This window comes from Leucoraja erinacea, chromosome 11, assembly GCF_028641065.1.
Source record: "Leucoraja erinacea ecotype New England chromosome 11, Leri_hhj_1, whole genome shotgun sequence".
NCBI classification, from domain to species: Eukaryota; Metazoa; Chordata; class Chondrichthyes; order Rajiformes; family Rajidae; genus Leucoraja; species Leucoraja erinaceus.
The window spans coordinates 30328575-30353128 of record NC_073387.1 but is presented as its reverse complement, the minus strand read 5'-3'; positions in this window follow the sequence as shown (position 1 = coordinate 30353128).

The window sequence follows — 24554 nt, the reverse complement described above, 5'->3', positions numbered from 1 at the left end:
TAGCACAGAGAAACTTCGGACACAAATTTCAGATATCCTCTTTTTCCGACAAGAGGAGAATTAGTCAAGGAAAAGTAAGCAAATGGTAATCATGACCATCTTCAGGAAAGGACACGTTTGATTGCTGTAGAGAGATCTCCTTGCTGTCTGTGACTAGAAAAGTCATTACAAAGATGATCTTGTGGCCAAAGAGTTTCAGTGCCAATTCCAGTTGCAGTGCCAGTTCCATCCAGCAAGAGGCATGATGATTACAATCATCAACTCCAATAAAACAGTGGGGAGCAGCATCGACCACTGTACATAGGCTTTTGACTTTACAGGGACCTTTTGCCCTGTTAACCTGAGGGACTATGGAGATATTGCTAATATTTGGCTGCCCTCCGAAATTGGACCACATTTTCCACATCTGCCATTTGATTCACCACATACCCAAACCAATACTGGCAATATTGAGCAAAGTTGTGTCATGGTCACCACGCTTTTCTCAGTTCTTATCACCTAAATGCTGCAGCTGACCTCCATCTCATACTGAAGTGGAACAAATCTACAGAGCTATTGTGAAGTTGGTCGATCTCCTTCACCTCCACGTGACAACTAAGGTCACTCCAAACTCAGTCATCGAACTGCTGTATGCAGGTAATATACAGGCAGGCATGCACATGGAGGTGCAGCTTCAAATCTCACCAGCTCATTCACTAAAGTATACAACAGAATGGAGCTTCCATACAGTAAGCAGATGTAAAATAAGAGCCTCTGCCAGCAAGCCCTGTCATGCAGCACTGTATGTAAAGATCTGACAAAGCACTGGAAATCATGGACCACTTTCCTTATTCCTTGACAGATAGATGTTGATGTCCACAACTACCCCTAATGCACCCATCAAGCCTTTGGTTTTCAGGGATAAAGAATGTTTGGAAATCAAAACCTCTAATCCTAGACAAAGTGCCTGGTCTACCTGCATACAATGATTCCGGCCTTCCGGTATACTTCAGACACATGGACTACCTAGAGAAGGCACCTCAAAACACCAGGGAAGTACCACCAAAAGTTAATTGGCAGAGTAAGTGAAAGAACAACCACATCCCCTCACAGAGCAACATTAAAGCTATAACTACTCCACAATGGCTCCAGTGGCTAGGCCATGTCAAGCGCACCTCATACCAGAATTTAGAAACAGATAAAATGTGTTGGAAGGAACTGCAGATCCTGGTTTAAACCGAAGATAGACACAAATTTGCTGGAGTAACTCAGCGGGACAGACAGCATCTCCAGCCCATGCCGAGAGAAGATGGTGAAGGATCATTTGGGAAAGCTCTGGAAAGCTTGGCCCTTTGTTGAGAGCAACCAAGCCCAGTGCAAAAGGTAGAAGGTATGTAATCTATTCACCTACTGACCTTCTTAAGTATCTCCTACCTGACCTAAGTTTCAAAGTCTATGGATTTGAGGAAGTGAAACAAGTAATCCTTCACCCTTGAGCCTAAAAATAAATACTTGGGTGTCGGCATGCACATTAGTGTGAGAGAGTGAAAAGAATAGTTATTATATAATCAGCAGACAAGAATGCATAAACATTAAAATAGTTCATGACCAATAGCTAGTGTGATTGTTGGCATCACACCTTTGTTGAGACAAAGCCAATGCAAAATTAAAGTCATACAGCAATCATAGTTGTTAGAAGTATTGGTCACCATGAATTAAATTGTGCCTGTAGATTGATTGAGCTTTTGTCTTTTTACTGGAACATTTCTGATGCACAATAGTTGCCATGGGAATCATAAGTGATTGGAGCTGCAAGTTTGGCCCAGATATTGGGCCTTTGTAGCATGGGGAGAGATTGAATGCCATGGTAGGAAGGAGAGACAGTGAGTCTGATGGCTGGAAAGTGGAAAAGGCTAATGGGTGGGATGAAGGAGGATACTGGAAATTAAGGAGGCAGAGATGAATGGGACTAGAAGAATAAAAGAGGCAATGGGCATGAAGAGAAGCTAGCTGCAGTGAGTGAGAAGATATTGCGCTATACGATGGAGGTCAGTGATCATTGCTGGACAGTTAGCACTAATAAGGGACAAAAAGGACGATGTCTTGGCGAACACTCCTGCATCTTCTGACCCATAAAGATTGTCTGCGTCATCTTCCCACAACATTTCCAAAACTTCCCCCAATGAGTTCCAGCTGGAGGGGAGCTTACAAAAAAGACTAATAAAGAAATATTCAACCTCCTTCTTCTCCATCTGAGGACCATGATCATTCTAATTTCAGTCACGAGGCTGCAGTGCACGAGTGCACAGGGTATGAGCACTCTTGGAGGTAGAGCTCCCAGTAATCCGCAAGCTACTTTTCATAGCTGGTCTCCCCATCCGCTATGACTTATAAACAATTGCACCGTGAGGTTGAGGTGTAAATTCTTACCAAAGTACCTCACATTCCACTTGAAAACACCTGGACACCATATGGCCAGCCAGTTGTGTGGAGTACTCCAGCACATCTTCAACCTGAGCCTGAGCCTGGAGAGGGTTCCTGTGATGAGGAAGACATCCTGCCTGGTTCTTGTACCAAAGAGGATGCATCCCAGCTCCTCCAATGACTACAGACCAGTGGTGCTGACTTCACACATCATGTAGTCCCTGGAGAAGCTCACTCACCTACGAACCCTGGTTAAATCCTAGCTGGACCTCCAATCAAAGATGGGGGTTGAGGACGCCATCATCCATCTGCTCCATCGTTCCGATGCTCACCTGGATGAGCCGGTGAGCACTGTGAGAGTCATGTTTTTTTACTTCTCCAGTGCACATAACACCATCTTTTCCCCTTCACCTTGAACCTACATCCTCTGATCGTCGATTCCCCTACTTTGGGCAAGAGACACTGTGCATCTACCCAATCTATTCCTCTCATGATTTTGTACACCTTTATGAGATCACCCCACATCCTCCTGCGCTCCAAGGAATAGAGACCCAGTCTACTCAACCTTTCCCTACAGCTCAGACCCTCTAGTCCTGGAAACATCCTCGTAAATCTTCTCTGAACCCTTTCAAGTTAGACAATATCTTTCTTATAACGTGGTGCCCAGAACTGAATACAATACTCCAAATGCACTCACCAATATCTTATACAACTGCAACATGATCTCCCAACTTCTATACTCAATACTCTGACTGCTGAAGGCCAATGTGCCAAAAGCCTTTTTGCCCACCTTATCTACCTACGACTCCACCTTCAATGGACCATGCACCTGCACTCCTAGATCACTCAGCACTACAACACTCCCCAGAGGTCTACAATTCACTGTGCATTTCCTGCCCTTGTTAAATGTCCCAAAATACAAGAACTCACATTTATCTGCATTAAATTCCATGATTCTGCAATTGTGAGCTGCTTCAGTGAGGGGAGGGAAGCAGATACCGAACTGTAGTCAACGACTTTGTTGAGTGGTGTAGGCTGAATCACCTGCAGCTCAACAACGACAAGACTAAGCAGTTAGTGGTGGACCTTAGGAGAAGAGAAACCTGTCTCCATCAATGGTGTGGATGTATAGTTTACCAGGAAGTACAAATACCTTGGAGTGTACCTGGATAGTAAACTTGACTGGTCCAGAAACGCTGAGGCCCTGTACAAGAAGGGACTTTCTGGCTGTACTTTTTGAGAAGGCTCCGCCCCTTCAACATCTGCAATAAGATGCTGCAGATGTTTTGCCAATCGGTAGTGTCCAGTGCCATCAGCTTCGCTGTCGTGTGCTGAGGCAGCAGGGCGAAGGCCGGGGATGTCAATAGGATTAGCAAACTCATCAGGAAGGCCGGCTCCATCCTGGGGGCAGAGATGGATTCATGGGATGTGGTCTTGGAGGGGAGGATGGTCCTCAAACTGCGGAGCATCTTGGACAATACAGCTCACACCCTCCATGACACACCTGGGGAGCACCTTCAGCATGCAGAACAGAATGCCGCAGGAGATCCCTCTTCCCTATGGCCATCAAACTGTACAACTCCTCCCCCTTCTGTCATGGGGTAGATTGACTCCCCTCTCCAATCTTTGCACATCCCAATCCTTCCACATCACTTCAATTTCATGTTTCATGTATTTTGTGTTTTATGACTGTTGGCAGATCAATTTCCATTCTGGGATAAATAGTTATATCGTATGGTATCGTATCGTATTTTACATTTTGCATTTGCAATTTCTTGCCCTGATTCTCCTTGGATACGAGCTGGGAGAGTAGGTGGTCGCATCAAGACCATTATGTTGGCTTTACACTATCAGCTAACTGAAATTTTCCAAATGTTAAAACTATAATTTTTCTGTATCCCAGATAAGAGTTCAACTATCCTGGTCTTTGAATCCTGTGATTAGAGAAGAAAGAGGGAAAAGGTCAGTGACATTGAAGGACAAAGGGACAGTAGGGTGAATGGAGAAGCTGGTCGCAGTGAGAGAGAGGTTCTCTTGTTTTGCATCATTTCCTCATCTTTCGTCAGTACTATACGATAGAGTTAAAGCATTCACTGCGGCAAAGGACTTCCTGATCACGTTTACTGTTGCTTGCTTTATCATTAGGAGTGCCTATCTTCATCCTATATACTTTACAGAATTTTTCATATTAGGGTATTCAAGGTAATTGGAGTTAGTGCAGTAAAGTGGTGCTGGGTATATGATTAGCCATGATCTTATTGAATGGCAGTGCAGGCATATGGAGCCCAATGGCCCAATTCTATGTCATCTTAGTCATGCCATCCTACAAATTGCATATCCTTTATATATATAAAGGAGCAATTTATAATGAGAACAATTTACAAAGTAGACATAATAGCACTTCAGCTAAAGCCTTAATTAAATTGAGTTGAAGTGCTTTTTTATTCATGGATGTCACACAGATCTGAAGTTATATTCATTGCACAAAGGCAGGAGAAATGCAGCAGCTCAGTTGCTATGGCTATAAGGAATGCGGCAGCACGCTTTTATGCTGGAATAGGAGCAGAATGCTGATTACAGCATGAAGCACAGATAAGTACACTGTCAACTCAAAGTTCTCCATTCCAGCATGACATTTTCTGGACTGTACATTTCCATCATTTGTCGACAGCATGCAGGTTAAATGTAAGTGCGAACTCAGGGTGTTGATGCACAGACCTGCACAGACCAGATTGCTTTTATTCGCTAGGCTCCATTTTGAATCCTGAATTGTAGCTCATATTAAATATACGTGCTGCATTACATCTTTAGTGCCAATTTTCCTAGAAAACCTGGAATGGTGGTGCAGCTATCAGAACTAAAGAATAGTAGAATATTAAACCAATATGTTCCCAGGCAGAGGTAAAATATGACGATGAAGCCAGATGCTTTCTTGCAAGACTGAAGGAAAAGCCAAAGGCACTTAAAGAGCTGCTCACTTAAATCCCCTTGAGGCCAATATGGTGTGACATTAGGAACAACCTGGTTCACATTGTCTGTTGTCACTTGGTATGTGGTGGGGGGCATCTATTTTGAGAATGAATTCCTTTCAAATTATATGTTGCTTTAGTCTGGAAAGGGATTAAGAATACAATTTACAATTTTTAGCAACTCCTTGACTAAGTAAAGTAAAGAAAGTAATCTTATGATAGTTTTAAGGTATGTAAGTGTTCTGACAAGAATAATATGAATATAGCTCTTGAAGTTACAAAATATATTCAAAATTATTTTTTTGAATAATGCTTAAGCAAAGCATAATGAGATTATTTTTGCTGAGATTATCTAAAATTCAAGGAGAATAATTACATTTTGGAAGCACGAGGGGAAACATTTATAATGCTCATTTGAGGGAAGTAAAGATGTTGCAATGAAGTGAATTGTGAAATAATTGTGTAGGTTATAAAATCCATTGGCATTACAGTAATTACAGTCAGAAACTTTGCTCACATGACCTTTAGTTTAACACTGGCGTCGCAAAGTGAGTGATCTATAGTATTCTCTTCCCAGGCTAGGCTGTTTGCAGCCTTCTTTACGGCACTCAAGCAAAATAACTTGAAATTTTATGAACCTCTGGAACAAATGAATTAGTCTGGCTATAAATGCAATAATGCTTAGTTGCATGAAGTCTGACACATTGTTACAAATTTATAATCTATAATTACTGCTTAACAAACAACATGCTCTCAGAAATAATTTTATCTGTGTAATTAACATTTCCTTGCAAGAATATTTCAAATTGTGAGGTATTTTAAAATGAAAACCTTATTTACAATTTTTAATTTCCAATTTAAAGTGTTCCAAAATGTTTTTATCCATGTATTACTTGAAAGCTTTGAGTCAGTGGACTGGTCCATATTCAGGGATTCTGCAGTGTGTGTGAATGTGTACGCCACGGCCGTGAGTGACTTTATCATCGAGTGCATAGAAGAGTGCATACCAAAAAAGCCAATCCGCATGTTATCTAACAGAAAACCATGGAAGAACCGTGAAGTACTTTCCCAGGTGAAGACCAAGACTGCTGCATACAAATTAAATAACCCCGAGCGGTATAAGAAAGCTTGCTATGATCGTCGGAAAGCCATCAAGAATGCCAAGAAACAATACCAGGACAAACCTATCCCAGGATAATCATTCGCACACCCACAGACCGTGGCAGGGGCTGTATACTATAACTGGCTGCAAAGCGAAAATCAGGCAACATTGCTGGTGATAGTGAGGCTCTCCCTAATGTACGTAATGCTTTCTACACTTACTTTGAGCAGAAGGCCAAAGAGTCCTTTACGCAAATCCATGGAAAGCAACTGGTCCAGACGGAACCCCTAGCTGCATCCTTTGAAACATGGGAGTGTTCACGGACATCTTTAATCTCTCCCTATCCGTTCTGAGGTTCCCACCTACTTCAAGAAGATTACTATCATCCCAGTGCCGATGAAAAGCAAGATCTCATACCTTAATGACTACCTCCAGTGGCCTTGACATCCACCAGCGAGAAGTGTTTTGAAAGGCTGGTGCTGGAATGCATAAAATCCAGTGTGCCAAGCAACCTCCACTGCAGTTCACCTATCGTCACAACAGGTCCACAGTTGATGCCATCTCCTTGACCCTATACCCATCCCTGGAACACCCGGATAAGAGAGGCATCTACATTCTAATCGTATACTACAGAATTCGTAGACTACAGCTCTGCTTTGAACACCATTATCCCATCCAAGCTAATCACCAAACTCGTAAAACTTGGAGTTAGTACTCACCTCTGCAACTGGATCTAGGGGCGCCGCATTGAAGGCAGCCTCAGCCTACAGTCTGTTTTTTTGTCCATCTTTTAGTTAGTTTTAAAAGTATGTTTCTTTGTCTTTTTGCACAAAGTCAGCGAGCATTGCCACTTTTCATTTCACTGCACATCTCGTATGTGTATGTGACGAATAAACTTGACTTGATTTGACTTGACTTGACTTTAGTTTCTCTAGCTTTTCTATGTGGGGGAGGGGGGTAGGGTAAGGGGGAAACCATTTCCCAGTCACTTCCTGGTGAGGACACGACTCGCCCCCCTCCTCGCGGCCTACCAACTGGATTGGAGGGGCCTTTCATGCTGGGGACCAGACCAAAGCTTCAGCAGTGGTGGTGCAGCGCTGGATACATCGCGGAACGAGCGATGCCTTACCCGGATCGCCATTTGAGGCTCCGGAGTGTTGGGACTGCTGCTTCAACATCGAAGCTATGGTTTGAAGAGCTTCCAGCACAGCCGGTGCTGACTTTAACATCGCGGAGTCCTGGGGCCCTTTGCTGAGGGCCGCCAGTGTCAAAACTCCACCCAGCGTGGCCTGTGGACTTCGGGAGCCGTGGACCCTGGTAGGAGGTGGCCGATTTGGATGTCCAAGCCACTGAGGATGTCCTCCAGTCCCAACGTTGGACTTCCATCACCCTGGTGAGCAGGCCTGAACATCAGGCCGCCCGTAGCGGGGATTCGGGAGCCCGCCGACCACGGGAGGACAACAGAGGAGGATGTCTGAATTTTGGAGCCTTCCTCACAGTGTGAAACTTTGCTCCCGCTGTGTGGGGATGTCTGTGTCAAAAAACAGTCGTGTTCTGTGCTCTTTATTATTCGTTTTGCTGTATGGCGACCAATTGGTACATGTGACAAATAAATGTCTCTTGTATCTTGTATCTTGGATCACTGATCAACAGACCCCAGTCAGTGAGGATAGGTGACAAATCATCTTCTATGACAATCCTCAACACTGGTGCTCTCTCAGCCTCCTTCTTTACTCCTTACACACCCATGTTTGTGCAGCCAAATGCCAATCCAACTCAAGTTACAAATTCCCAGACGACGCCACCATAGTGAGCATGATGTTAAATAACGACGAGACGGAGTGCAGGAAGGAGATTGAGAATCTTGTAACCTGGTGCCAAGACAACAACTTTTCCCTCAATATCAGCAAAAAAAGGGAGATTACGATTGATTTCAGGAAGCGAAGCAGTACACACACCCTGGTATACATTGATGGCACCAAGTAGAGATGGTTGAATGCTTCAAGTTCTTAGGAGTAAATATCACCAGCAATTTGCCCTGGACCAGCCATATCAAAGCAATAGGCAAAGCACACCAACACCTGTTCTTCCAAAAGGAAGTTCAGCATGACTCCAACAACTCTCACCAACGTCTACAGATGCGACACAGAAAGCATTTTATTGTGATGCACCTCAGCATGGTTTGGGAACATCTCCATCCAAGAACTTGTGGAGAATTGTTAACATAGTCTAGACCATCACACAAACCATCCTCCCTTCCATGGACTCCATGAGCACTTCACGCTGCCACGGCAAGGCCATCGGCATACTCAAGGAGAGTCTCACCCTGGTCAATCCCTTTTTTCATGTCTCCCATCAGGCAAAAGGCACAGAAGTTTGAAAATGTATACCAGATTCAGGGACAGTAGCTTCCCAGCCGTTAGCAGGCAACTGAACCATCCCTATCACCCGATAGTGAGTGGCCTTGACTACCATCTACCTCATTGGAGACCTTCAGACTATCTTTCATCGGACTTTACTGGACTTTATCTTGGACTTAAAATGGTTCCCTTTATTCTGTGTCTGTACACTGGGGGCAGCTTGATTGCCTTTTCGCCAACTGGATAGCATGCAACAAAGAAAAGCTTTTCACTGTACCTCAGTACATGTGATAATTAACAATACTAAACTAAACTAAAAATTGATTCCTGCTTTTCTGCCTGTGAGAATTCTTGTGTGAATGGATCCAAACCTGATAGATAACCTCACAACCGCTGCATCATTCAACCAATTTGATTTGATGCCTGCCAGTAGCAGGTCCCGAATAAGGTGACATTATCATCATGGAGATTGTGTGAGCTTTATTTGAGGGCACTAGTATTTGCTATCACTTTGGTATCATCTAGTTAATTATTCATGAGTCAGCAAGAGCCAGTGTATATAAGGTCAATGACGCTTCATCCAAGCAGTGTTGGTTCTCAGTGTTGCCACTTCTGATAGGGATGGGTGAGAGTAGATTAGAGAGAGTGGGGGGAATGGGAAAATCTAGATCATCAATGGCCCATCAGCTGTTTGTAATTAATAGATTAAGGAAGATATGAGGCTAGAGGATGAGATCCAAGTGGATTGAAAATTCTGTAGATGGGAGAAAGGATCCAGAGTTTGGGGTGAGGACTCTTGTCTAATGAAATAAGTATGATAGTGCAGGTAGAGGAAGGAAAGTTCAATGTCTTGACATTCATTATTTCTGATGAAGGGTTGAAGCCCGAAACATTGACTGTTTCTCTTTCCAAACTGCCGCAGACTTGCTGAGTTTTTTCAGTATTTTCTGGATTTATTTCAGATTTCCTGCATCTGAAGTTGTTTTTAATTTCAGTTTAGTTTAGTTTATTGTCACATGTACTGAGGTACAGTGAAATGCTTTTTTGTGTGTCTTCTCCAATCAGCAGAAAGATTATACATAACTACAATCAAGCTGTCCACAGTGTACAGATTAATTCTGTTTGTTGGGTCAGGATTGGGTAACATAATGAATATTAGACAATTGGCCTAAATTCAACAGGTAATTAAATGGATGGTACACAAAAATGCTGGAGAAACTCAGCGGGTGCAGCAGCACCTATGGAGCGAAGGAAATAGGCAACATTTCAGGCCGAAACCCTTCTTCGATGAAATGGATGGCAAGTTGGCTACAAGGCAGAAAACAGAGCAGAGGAATCAAGGTGAAGTGATGGGGGGTATGGGGGAAGAGTTGGGAAAATGGGGATTGCCCAGGCTGGTAAATAGGCAGGATGTGATGCAGCACAGGAATGAAATCTAGGACTACTTTTACTACTCTTTGTAAATTACTTTAAATTTTTCATACATTTGTGATTTCTTGGGCAGCGCATTGGCACAGTTAATAGAGCTGCTGTCTAGAGCTCCAGTGATCCGGTTTCAATTCTGTGCTCCAGTGCGTTTTCCCTGTGACAACATGAGTTTCCCATGAGTGCTCTGGGTCTACTACTTGCTTCTAGTATAGATGAATAGTAGGAGTTGATGGATTTGATGGCAATGAGGGAATGATAAAAGGGGATTAATGCAGGGTTTCTGTGGTGGTTGAAGATCAGTTTGGAATCAATGGGCTGAAGGATCCATTTTTGTGCTGTCTGACTATGAAATCTATTAATGATTTGGACTCGTAAATCAGAGTATAACATGTATAGAATATGCATAATACTTTGTAGAAGACACTAATTTGGCAGAAGAAGTTATCACATGACAGGTTATTAACAAAATACACAAAACAGATGTTGGCAAATCTGATGCATAGGTATGCAATTGGCCAAGAAATTTCACTTCAGGCAAATGTGAGGTGGTGCAGCTTGATATGAGAAATAAGGAAGTTACAAAATATTTAGTTACAAAGACTCTAAATGGGGTAGAAGATCAAATTAATCTAGAATTACGTAAGTTAAAAGAATTGAGTAAGGTTTAGAATTAATTAAAAAATCAAGCACAGGAATTTATTTTTGAATTTCGAAGCAGGGAATTCATGTTAAACTTTCAAAGAACTTTGCTTGCTTACATAATGATCAGACACAGATCATGTCCAGGGCTCCATAAAACAGATATAAAATAGGCCAGGGGAACAAAACACTGACAAAACAATTACTAGTATTGGTACAAGGTGAAAGCAGTGACTAAATACTGAACATGCTGAGGCCCTGTTCTCCAATGTCTGTGAGGTGACCTATGTCTATGAGGAAGTGTAAGGATTTGGTAGGGCAGAGAAAATATCTCCAATTGCGAGGTGACCAAAATTAGAGGCCATGGTTTTAAGGTAGTCATTACTAAATCTAATGGGGAAATTAATAACTTATTTATCCAAAGAGGATGAGAATAAAGAATGTGTTACTATCAGAACTTATTCATACAATGAGCAAAGATACATTTTATACAAAACTAGCTATGTACATCTGGGAGGGGAGTAGAAATATATGGTGTATATAATAAATGAAAATAGATGTTGGGTGTGTAAACACTGGCATAGATGATCTGAGCCAAATGGCATACTTCTCTGTTCAAACAATTTAAAGTTATAATCTGAAGATAGACACAAAATGCTGGAGTAACTCAGCAGGGTCAAGCAGCATCACTGTAGAAAAGGAATAGGTGACATTTCAGGTTGAGCCTTCTTCAGATTGAGAGTCAGGGAAGTGGGAAACTAGAGATATGAAGAGGTACAGAACAAATCAGAGCCGGCACCGATGACCAAGGAGCCCACAATGGTCCATTGTTGGCCGTGGAGGAGGTGACAACAAAGGGATATAAACAGTGAAACTAGCAGGATGACTGGTGTCGGTGAGGGATGGAGAGAGAAGGAATGCAAGGGTTATTTAAAATTGGAGAAATCTATGTTGATATCGCTGGGTTGCAATATGCCCAAGTGAAATATGAGGTGTTTGATGTGGCCACACTCTGATGGTGGAGGAGGCCCAGGACAGAACGGTCAGTCCCATCCAAAGAACTCCTCCCCAGGTACTTTCCCCTGTAACTGCAGGAGCTGCAACATTTGTCCCTATATCCAATGTTTTAATCTATTGACATTATTTTAAACAAAAATGAGCGCCAATTTAAATTGTCCTGACAAAATGCATGTTGTTTTGTCACAGTCAAAAGTATGTAATAATTTTTGGATAAGCTTATAAATTATTCCAAAATACAAAGTGAGCATAAGCCACTAAAAGACAGTTCATTGAATGTAAAAATTGTGGGTGGTTTCTCAAAGATCTAATCAGGAACTTTGTAAACATAGGTAATTTTTTGCTTTTATCTTTAAAAAAATGTTTGCTGTGTCACAGCTGCATTGCAATGTTATCTTTAGCATCTTACGCAGAACGGTGTTTTTCACAATACAATGATTGAGAACGTTATGTTATTTCCACAAAGAAAGCCTCTACTGTTCCATGGTTTTCAGATCTACTTATCAACACAAGAATCCAAAGTTTACTGACTGGTGAAATTTACAGACGGCAGACGAACACTGGGTTCTATTGTCCACCTTAAACCATGTTAAAAAAAAATGCATAGTAAAAGCATTACAATTGTATTTGACAATTCAGTGGAGCATTTATTTGTTTTTTTTTTCCCCAAGTCATGATCTAACATCTTTTTTTCTGGTTCCCATACTGTGATGAATTTAGCTTAGCATTTTATCATTACTAATGATGAGCAACGTGTAAAATTTCTTACAGTGATGGTCTGATCTTCCTTTGATACAAGAAGTAGTCATTAAAAGAGATCTTGGAGGTTTTGACCAAGAAGTACTGCTTGGTTGATTCAGTGGAGGGTTGCCAATATGTATGAACTTTAAAATGAATCATCATATACAAGGGGAGGGCTAAGACAAGCAAAAACAAAGTGAAAATTAATCTAAATGATAACAGAGCATCTTTGCAATTATATTGTTGTCCTCTGTAGACTAAGAATTAAATGTTTTTTTTCTTGACACATGAGAGCTGTTTAAAGCTATATGCAAATATTTATACAGCCAAATTATTTTTATGTTGAAGGCTTTACAATTTGCTGTTCTCAAAAGTTACTTTAGTGTTTATTTCATAAATAATTTCTTCAATGCAATAAAATTAAATTTACAGATACACTTCTTCTAGTGTTTTAACTTTTCTTCTTCGCCTTCTTCTTGTTACATTATGACTCACCAAGGTATGGGTCTATGGACATTGACATCACTCCAACACAAACAGTCAACATCTATTATTGACCAAAAGCTTACTGAGATTTACAAGCTGCTCCTATTCATCATTACTACAAGAAGTATTGAAAGCAGTACACAACCAGGCTGTGAATATTCCTTATGTTACTGGTATATTATGTCACATAGCTAGATTGTGCTCATAGAGGCAAATATATGTTTTGAGAAGACCGATCTTTATAGCTGCTTGAAGCTCAGAATGAGTCAGAGTTATAAGGTACTGAAGTATGAGCCAAGAATAAGTCAGAGAATGAGTCAGAGCCAATGGATATTAGAGAATATTAAGAGATCCCCCCCCCCCCCCCCCTGCCCCACCCCAATAAAATCTAGTTGACAATTACACATCTTTGCAGATTTTAATGCACTAGTGCTAGGTTTTAATGCACTAGTCTCTGAACAGGGACACCACACACTTATTTATACTCAGAGGAGAGAGTGACAATGGACAGCTGACAAAGATGTGCATTTTATTCTGGATTCCACAGTATTGGTGAGTGCAAGTCAGACCATTTTGCATTCTATCCCTGAATCATGCCTCATTCAAGTGTGAGGACCTGCACTTCCCAATTTAACGTCACATAATTTACTCGGGTACTAATCCAAAAATCAGACTTTCTATTTGTGGGGAAGAATGAGATGGTCTCTGCAGGACCCAGACTGAAATCCACAAGAGGAAAGAATACACAATTCATAAGATAGGACTTAGTGAGACCAGATGCAGTACCTTCCATGTCGTCAAAGTGCGATTCAGCCATTGAACCACTTCGCAGGGTCATGACAATCGTAATGTAGGAAACACAACACTTGTGTCCAACTTAACAGTTTCTCAAACAGCCATGTAATAATTAGGCTTAGGTTTATTATTGTCAAATGTACCAGAATACAATGAAAAGCTTTGTTTTGCATGCTAGCCGATCAAATCAAATAATACTCTATATAAATACAATTAAGTCAAATTCAAGTACAATAGGTAGTGAAGGGGAAAATATAGTGTGCAGAATATAGCTCTCAGCATTACAGTGCGATAGTTCCAGAGACAAAGTCCAATGTCCACAAATGAGGTGGAGAATTGGACTGCATCCAGCCTATGGAAGGGTCTATCAGAAGCCTAATAATTCTGGCTGAGGGGAAGAAGGTGTTTCTAAGAAAACTGTTCCTTTGAGCCAAAATTAAATCAGCGATCAAAGGATTTCAAGAACTGCCATTATATTCCTCTGCTGTACCAGTTGAGCCATTGAAGAAACAGCACATCAGCTTTTCTTTGTAATTTAATTGAGGGATAATTATGTACCTTGACATAAGGGATAATTCCCCTTTGCTATTTCATAATAATGTTCTGCAGATTTTTACACCTACCTGTGAGGCACAGAGCCACAGCTCAATATAGAGTCTGAAGAATCGTAGCATCATACAACATTGAACCATTTATTTTGCCCCATGAAGTTTGTGCCGATCATCAAGCACCTACAGTATTTACACAAATTCCTTTTTATTTACTTAACATTCCCAGCAACTCTTCCCAGATTCTACCACTACACATTAGGGGCAATTTACAGTGGCCGATTAACCCACTAACTTGCACATGGGAGGAAACTGGAGCACTTGGAAGAAACCCACATCTCACGTTAATGAGGCTGCCTCTCATGGTACAGAAATCCTTGTATTGTGCTTTGTGTTGCCAGTTTAGATTGACCTTGGACTGGGATTTAAATATTTCCTCATGAATTGGAGCTAGAAGTGTCACCAATGGAAACAGAGCTGACATAGATATGTGGTGATCCTTGGCTATCCTTGATCAGCCTTTGTTGGCTTTACTTTGCACTAAACATTATTCCCTTATCATGTATCTATAAACTGTAAACAGCTCGATTGTAATCATGTATTATCTTTCTGCTGATTGGATTGCACGCAATAAAAGCGGGTACACATGACAATAAAATAAACAGAACCGAGTTAAAATGCCAAAAGACTGAAAGTGGCAGAAAAATTGAGGAAATATTTTGATGAGACCTGGAGCCTCTGATCATTACTGTTGGTGTTCAGCTGTTTGAAAGGCCAAGACCTTTGTGAACGTGCTTGCAAGCATGTAAGCCCTGAACAGATGGCACCACATGAAATCCAGTGATGGGGTGGTGGGGGCGGTTATATTGTGTTTCCCCAGTCGTACGCTAGGGGAACCATCTGTGAGATCCTGCCCCAAGTCAGACCTGATGACGGAACTGAGACCATTTCGATATCAATGAGCATTCCTGGTGCTTGGCTTAATGTTTTAAATAATTTATGAGTTTTAATATACTTTTAATTAATGTTATATTGTACCATTGCAAATGCCAGGAACATTTAAAAACTATTAAAATATTTTTCATCTTTCTGGTCTAGCAAAGTTCCACCCCAACATTTTTACATAGGAAACTTTGTCAGGGAGTTTCTGGAGTGGGATCTCCACACTACAGGCTGGCATTGAGGCCATAGAGTCATAGAATCATAAAGCATGGTAACAGGCCCTTTGGCCCTTCCTGCCCATGCTGACCAACATGTCCCATATACACTAGTCCGTTCTGCCAGCATTTGGCCCATATCCCACAAATCTTTTCCTATCTATGTACCTGTCGAAATGTTTCTTAAAAGTTGCGATAGTACCGGCCTCAACTACCTCATCTGATGGCTCATTCAATACACCCATCACCCTTTGTAAAAAAGGTTTTAAAAAAATGACGTGTGATTTAGGTATTGGGGATATCACCTGGTGATTCAATCCATTTCTGCAATTTTAATCTCACTTTCCTCTGTTTATGTGATGGGCATTAGATTGAGAGGGGCTTGCCAATAAAGAAGTGTAGATAAAACAGTATCCAAGCCATCTCTTACAAGCTTTTCATAATTTTATACAGTAGTTCTCTTAAGAATTACAAAACCTCATTATAATAGAACTCATTAAAACCTATTGTGAATTTTAAGCCTGCTTTTAATTTAGTGGCTATAAGCAGCAATATTTACGGGGTCAGGTACTTCAGAGGCTAAAGGGAACTGTGTGATTCATCAGCTAAGTAGTTTCACCAGCCCTTGCTGTCAGCTACGAGATGTAGAAGAGTTCTTCTGAGCACCTCATGCAAACCATCTGCTGTGCAACTAGTAGTATACCATCTAACATCAGCCTCCCATTCACCCAGATTTAAGGCCCTCTTCTGCTTTGTGATTTTCAGCAGCTCAGTCTTGAACACAAAATGGTGGTGCTGGTGGTCTCCAGTTTGTCCCAGTGGCACAGTCTTTCTCCAGACCAGTATCAGGGGAAAACAGCTAGTAGGGTGGCATCTCTATCTTCATTCTTTTTTCCTCATTCTTCATCCTTCTTTCTTCCTTCTTTCTTCTTCCTTCTCTCTCTCTGGCTGGCTGGAATGCCCGACTTTTATAAGGAGTACGCTCACAAGGTTCAGGTGGCCCAATCCAATATCAACTAATGGAACACCGCTCTTACTTATTTAGCTGTGGCCAGAGCTCAATGGTGCTGAGTAGTGGCCTCTCCCAGCCTGTCTGCCAGTGATAGAGATCAGAGCTTCATCTGAGGGAGGGGACATAATCATTAAATGTGCTTGAATGAACAAAGTATAGAGTGATTGGAAGTATTGCATGCTAGTAGGATTAGTTTTGATAGGCATGATGGTCAGGGTTGAAAGGCCTGTTTCTAGGCTCTATGACTCTATCATGGCTTGTATGCTATTGCTGAATAAATGTCAGATGGATAAAACCTTGCGTGGACAATCATATTTGAGGATAAATTATGAAAGATTATGCAGTAGAAAAGAGTTTGCATTTAACACCAGATAGTAGGATATCATTATCGAATATTAACATTACCTGGGAGAATGAAAAAACTAACTTGAAGTACTATATTTATTTAAAGGAAAACTTTTGAAAGATGCAGGAATTGCAGATGATGGAGAACTGGGAATTTTTCCAAAAGATGATTAGCTGTGAATAAGAATTTGCTGCTGCAATCCCAAGTGTTCCTTTGCGGTTGATGTCTGATGCTGAGCAGGTTTATTCCAGGCATAAATTGCAGAAGCTACAGAAAAGCTGTAAACCTTTCAGTTCTCTGCTACATTCACAATATTATGCAGAATATCTCAGTCATACCTCGTGATCTTACACCTAGATTTATTTACTGGACATTACTGGAAGTATTGAAACCATTTATGCAATCATTATCAGGTTCTATCTATATTTGCAGAACCACCTTGTTATTCAGATAAGGAGTTAGCTGTTCAATGAGGTGATATCATCTGCAAAGAGCCAAACATTATTTTAATGACATCCACAAGGTCACCAATGAAGATTAGAAGTTAGTCGTAGCAGATTGAAAGAATGAAGAGTTTGAATTGAAAATATGAGTATCCAGTTATCCAGATCCAGTTGTCATCTGAGGTAAAGATGTGCCAAAAAAAAGAACTTATTATTCATGTCAAAAGAATCAACTTTGTGATGTTGATACATCTGATACAACAGCAAAGCTATTGTGTTTATTCTTTGAAAGTGCCAATCAATGTCCTGCTCTCAGTAGCCCTGAAGAAATTTTACTTATGCATCTAAATACTGTTTGAAGGTTACTACTGAATCTGCTTGCACCAATGGAAAATGTATATTATTCTGTTCTAGCTCATGGCAACTGACTGTTATCATTTAACATTCTTTTAAAGCAAGATTTACTTTTCAGTTATTTTAACAGACAATTGCAACAATAGATTACTGCGTAATTTATGCAATAAAAAATATTAAAAATAAATTGGATAGTTATATGGATGGGAAGGGAATGGAGGGTTATGGTCTGAGCGCAGGTATATGGGACTAGGGGAGATTATGTGTTCGGCACGGACTAGAAGGGTCGAGATGGCCTGTTTCCGTGCTGTAATTGTTATATGGTTATATGGTTATATGGTAATTGCAATTTGCATAATGATCAGAATGCCAATTTCTATGTTTTGTGAGATAGCAACACCAATGTCATAATATTTCTCCCAATTGATTTGAGAATTGTCATTTCACATGGAGAGATTATTGAAATGACTGGCTATGATGGTCTTATTGAAGCAAACATCGAAAAAGTGGTTGTATAAATTGTATATGAAAAGTTGGCCTGGATACTATCATTTAAAATCTATGTGTAAATAATATTTATGACTATGTTTCTTTTATATGATGTTGTATTGATTATTTTGCCCCAGAATTTCCATTCAGGAGCAAAGTAAATACATTGATTGTCAACCTCAACAAACCTGCCATAAGCTGCAGCAGCCTGTACGGTGTGGACATCAGTCCACATGAGGTACTGTAATGTGGTAAAGAGGTGCTCCAGTTTCCTCCCACACTCCAAAGTCGTGCAGGTTTGGCTTTGGTAAAATTGTCAATTGTCCCTAGTGTGTAGGATAGTGCCAGTGTACGGGGATAGCTGGTTGGCATGGACTCAGTCGGCTGAAGGCCTGTTTCCATGCTGTATCTCTAAACTAAACTAAACTAAACCAAACTAAAGAGAGTGATAATCTTTTGAATAACAATTAAATCATGCAGTATGGTATGAGTGCCTGGAAAATGTGATTGAGATAAATGATTAGGCACGATCAAATTAAATGACAGAGGCAACACGAGCTGCTGATTGGTAACATCAGCATCTATCAGTTATATACTTACATACTTGTTGAAGAATTCTCACAGGCTGCACAATTTCTGAATAATTCTATAAACATTTTACAGAATTTAAAAAAAAGGAACATATGAAGGATATTTAAGTATAAAATGAAATATAAACTTAATAAAACAATGTTTTATTATCTTAAGCAGGTAAGCAGGTAAGACTTGACTTGACGAGGTATAGAATTTTGAAATATTTAACTAATCGTTTCTCCGGCACTTTAATGGTAGTTTTATCTGCTGGTCTAGTGGAAAGAGTTTCTCTTTGTCTACACTATCATTTTCTCTTAATATCTTGAATACTGACAAAATCAGCCCTAAATGCATTGAAAAGAGAACAAATTCTAATTCCAGGCACACCACTGTACTTTTTGTAATGTCTCCATGTAATTTAATCTTTGGAGTCAATGTTTGATTCTGATAGATCTATGCTGCAATCCTTCCAAGACCAATATATTGTTCCAAGGGCGTGGTGCTGAGTACTGCAAGGTGGTCAACCCAGGATGTTATTTGACTGAAGCCAAAGAAAAATAAAGCTTTTGAGTTATACAAGAGCATGTGCACAAGTGTATGAGAAAATATATTATGAAGTAATTGTGATTTAGATAAAAATACAAAAAAAAAATTCTTTCATGCACATGAATTAATGGGAACAAATGTGAGATTTGCTACAGGCATTCAGATTTTTGACAGGGTTGGCTTGTGCCGGCGGTGAGGAATATTTCATTGTAGACACAGGTTAGGAATGGGTTAAAAGCAGAAGCTGACAAAGTCCATCTTATCTTGCTTAAGGGTGTTGTGGATGAGTTACTTTTGTTTTGGGAGAATAAAAGGTGACTGTTACAAATGCTTGAGCATTCTTCAGTACAATGAAGCTGAGCAATTAGTAGACAAATTAAGGGACTAAGAATGGGGGATGTAGTTGATACTGTGGAATTGTACCCAAGGCATTAGTTTCTTTATAGTGCAAGAATATGCAATTAAAAAAAAATAACTTGGTATATCAGTTTAAGATTTTAATGCAGTGATTGCCACAGCAAATATATAACAAGAGTGATTAATCTCCAGAGATGTTGCCTGTCCCGCTGAGTTACTCCAGCATTTTGTGTCTATCTTTGGTTTAAACCAGCATCAGCAGTTCCTTCCCACACACTAATCGTCGCCTCTAATGTTAGAAATACCATCATTTGATAATAACATTAAGAATGAGCTAGTGAAAGTTCACTTTTGCAATGGAATGCAAGTATAGATTCATTTGTGAAACGCAACTGGCATTTCCATCCCGCATAGGGCACAATACAAGATCGAACTTCTGGATTTCTGAGCCTAGATGGTGCGAATATACACACAAATGGGTTTAATCAGCGTGCAATGCACATCTGAAGCTGCTCTTGACATACCATAGTAGCCACATGTTAGAAAAGGCAGTATGGGCCTCAACTGGAAATGTAGGTTATTACCTGAGGTGTGGTCGTTTGAAAGTGCGCATGTGAAGATGGTCGTAAAGTCCTATCGAGTGAACTGGTGAATGCTCAGATAAGGGCATCTGCTTTCTTTCCAAATGCATCAGCAGTTTTTGTGCTGCCCGAAGGTGACACTTCAAATGCCGTCGTGTCCAATTGCCCTTTTGAGAAATGGGGTGCACCTAATTAGGATGGTGTGCGGTTTGGAGGGCAAGTTGCAGATTGTGGTGTTTCCATGCTTTTGCTGCCCTTGTCCTTCAAGCATGTAGAGGTCATAGGTTTGGCAGGTGCTGTCTACAAAGGGTTAGGTTCTGTTCCACTGTGCAATGCCATTTTAGTGTTCATTTCCACATGCTTTACATTTTCTACTGCTTCAAGTCTCATGTGGACAAATAAAGCTTGTTTAAACCTGCAAGCAACTGCTAATGCACTGAGAGAGAATAAGGAGTATTGAAACTTGCACAATCATATCAGGAGGTTCCCTTTAGATAAGAAAGTGCTATCATCTGCGATCACCTGAGACAATGGGTAAAGCAGAATTTGGTAAACACATGACTGCTTTCCTTAGACAGTTGGGCAATAAGACATCTCATGTTCTTCAGATATGCCAAAAGGAAACAAAGCTTAGCTTGACGAAGCAGCCAAGGCAGAATCACGGTCTGATAAGGGAGGCTGTAACTGGGAAGGTGCAGACCGTGACAGTTTTCATGGTTCACTGGTCATGTGCCAGAAAGAAGTATAAGAATGAGTTAATGTTTGAAGAAAATGGATTGATGACAATTAATATGTATTGTTTCCATTGTGAATAGAAACGCATTAATGTACTGTTAGCTGAAAGTTCATGAATGAAAAGTCGTTTTGAGAAAAATAAATCACAGACGAAGCAGCAACTAATTATGGAGGTTGAGAGAGATGGTACTGGAGAAGCAGTTGGAGGAGAAGTCAGGTATTATAATTTGACTCCTCTGGAATTACTGTTTAAATGCTGACCTGTATTAATACTCATTTGTAGTTGAAATAAAAGATAGTTGTACAAAACCTGCTCTGATCTAGATGTCTGTTGTGCATGGTTGCTTCAGTAAAATATGTGAATTGATGCTTCCCTCTCAGGTTTTACATTCTGATTGCCTTCTGGAAGCTGATCAGCACAACCATAAATGTTAAAATCTCGAAGGAGATGCACATATTTCTAAAGCACACCATCAGAAAAAAAAAGCATAAAATACATTTTCAAGCTGGAGTTGTCTGATCTCTGACTACAAGGGAGAGTGTTTGCGACTGGGGAACTTTAGTTATTGGAGAAAAGCAATGACTTTCTCCTTGAACTAATCTTTATTTCCCCGAGCTATCAATTAAATCAGGGCAATGGATATTTAACTAGCCAACCTGCCTTCTTGGAATGAGCCATCTACTCCTTTATCACCTCCATTAAACATGGAAATGTCTGGGTTGGGATCAGGTTCCAGATTATCAAAATCTTAACATTATGTCTGATACTCACGTACCATCTGTTTAAAGAAAAATTGGTACCAAATGTGTTTCAGGAACCTTGTGAATTTTGAAAAAAAGCATTGTGTGGTATTCATTCCACAATTTCATATTTGCTAGCTGTGTCCAGTTTACTTTATAAAATGAATATTATCGGAAAGTGTCTTGCAGCATTTTAACTGATCCTGGGCTGGAGCTCAGAATAGGACTGATGTCAGTGACTATTTTGCAGTAGAACATTTTTAATTAAAAAATTGGGAAACTTTTCCCAAGTCTCCCAATAAAAGCAAGAAAATTTGCTGGATATAATTTATTAAGAGAGTGACAGATCCATAATACAAATTATCTGGTTTAGATCCATTTCAGTTATTTTCTTTGACAAGGGAATTAACAAAAAAAGTTAAGAAACAAGTTTCTTGGCTGACAACCTAAAAACAGTCACTGCTCAATATCGGCAGTCTTAACATTTACCAGCTTAATGAAAAAGTAATCAGCAAACAAGCTTTGGTTCTTGCAGACATGGTGCACTGTGATAGAACATGCACTAGCAAGCATCTTTGTGTCACTTTGGCATAACTACTCTGGATCACAGCTGTCTTAGCTCTTCTCACAACAAAATAAGGTTTTCAGGCCCTTTTCTTTCACAACAGAGATACTTTAAAACATAATTCAAATCAACATCTTATGTAATCCTGAGAAAAAAGGGTGTGCTTTAGATTTTGTTCACCAATTATTGGTTTGCCAAAACCATTCCAGACAGGTTCTAACCCACATGCTTGTGGTGTTTATGAAGTGTGACGTCCCAGTGTCCCTAGTGGGGTATTAAATTATTTTTTAACGTGGATTAAGTGTGGTATTATTTAACAGTTGATTACGTGTACAGAATTAATCACGCCCAGTAGCAAAAGCTGTGCAATAAACTTGTTTACAGATTGTATTACATTTTTAACAGTTTCATCATGTCTCTTAATGCTTGCTTCCCAGCTCAGTTCATGTCATATCTCTCTTGGGGGCAGTCAAGGGGCAGCTGTGAGCAGTTGTCTCAATGGCATTCTTTTGCACACCGTTAATAATCTGTCATGCCCTGCAGCTCTTTTGCATTAGTGCTGCATTGACCCAATCAGTGTTTGACTATAGCTCACTCCATAAAACTTGTCTTATGGGATTGGGGACCCTTCTAACATATTAATAATGGTCCCACATCACATTCAACTCAACAGGTGCATTGAACATTACATCATTATTTGTGAGATGAATTTTGCAGAGTTTCTGAAATTATTATTTTTCCTGCCTTTATACAGAATATGTTGCATGTTAAAACTTTGGAAGCCAGTTAAAGAAGAACACTGTATTGCATAAGCAATAAAAAAATTAAAAACAAGAAATGATTCGAAAAATACGCAACTAGCACAAGTGTGCAATTTTGCAGAGATGTGAGTAAGCAAAGAGCAATAACATTGTCGTTGACGATTAGAAGTGGTGACCGGCATTTTGCCAATGAAGGACAGCATTTATGAAATTCTTTACACAGGGTCGATGACTTGTCTTTGCAGGACTGCAAAGCTTTGTTGATATAATGGTGCCATAGAGGATGTACACAACATTCCAGTGAATTAAAAACTAAATAGTGAACTGATGGTTTATGTACTATTCAAAAGCGCAAGAATGCAGAAAGCTCAAGCCCTGAAGAGTTTCGTAATGCTAAATGAATGCCATATGTTCCACTTTTTGGATAACCAGGGCAAATATTTCCCACATTAGAATAATCTTGCTGCCAATCCACAAAAGTGTCACAACTACAAATTTATCCAACAATTTATTTATCTTATAGCTGAATATTTATCTTACAAGATTTATACAGACACTTTAGAACAAAACCCTAGCTGTAAATTCAAGTAAATAAAGTTGTTCTCTAATTGCTGATCTGCAATAACATTATGGCTGAAAGATGTTCTTTGAATCTGATTTTCATTTCAACATCGCTAATTTTATTTTGGGGGCACGGTTACATTTTGTCTAAGTATTTTGATTAAAGCTGCTAAATAAGCTTATATTGAAGGATAAAAGAAGACAATATGTCAACGTGTAATGGTTAAGTGATACCAAAGTTGGGTTTTAAAAGCCAGAATATTGTTGAATTAGAAAAGACAATAAAATGAACATTTTAGGTTATCTGACCATCCATTTAAGGTAATTATTTCGAATAAAAGGTCATTTATCTTGAAAACTTCATTCTGTTTCTCATTCCATTTAAGATAACTGACTTGTTAAGTACTTCCAGAATCTTCTGGTTTTATATCTAACATCTACGGTATTTTGAAAGATCGAAGAACAAAAGATTAGGATTAGGAAACACACAAATTGTGAATACATTTTGTTTGCAGTGTATGAATAGTGTTGTACTGTTAACATGTATAAAGATTTAGCAAAGCTGATTCCTCAAATTATTTCCTGACAAAAGGAAATGCAACTACAAAAACAAAAATAAATCTTTTCCTGGTATAAAAACAGAAAATGCTGAAATTTACAGTTCTGATGAAAGATCTTTGACCTGAAGCATATTCCCAGAGATGCACTCCAACCTGTATTTTCTGTAGATTTCCAGCATCTGCGGGTTTTTTGGTTTTCACTTATTTTAGTTCGAATTGGATAGACATAAAAAATGTGTTTTCTGACGTTGAGGGAGCATGAAGGTGGAGCTGCACATAGAACTT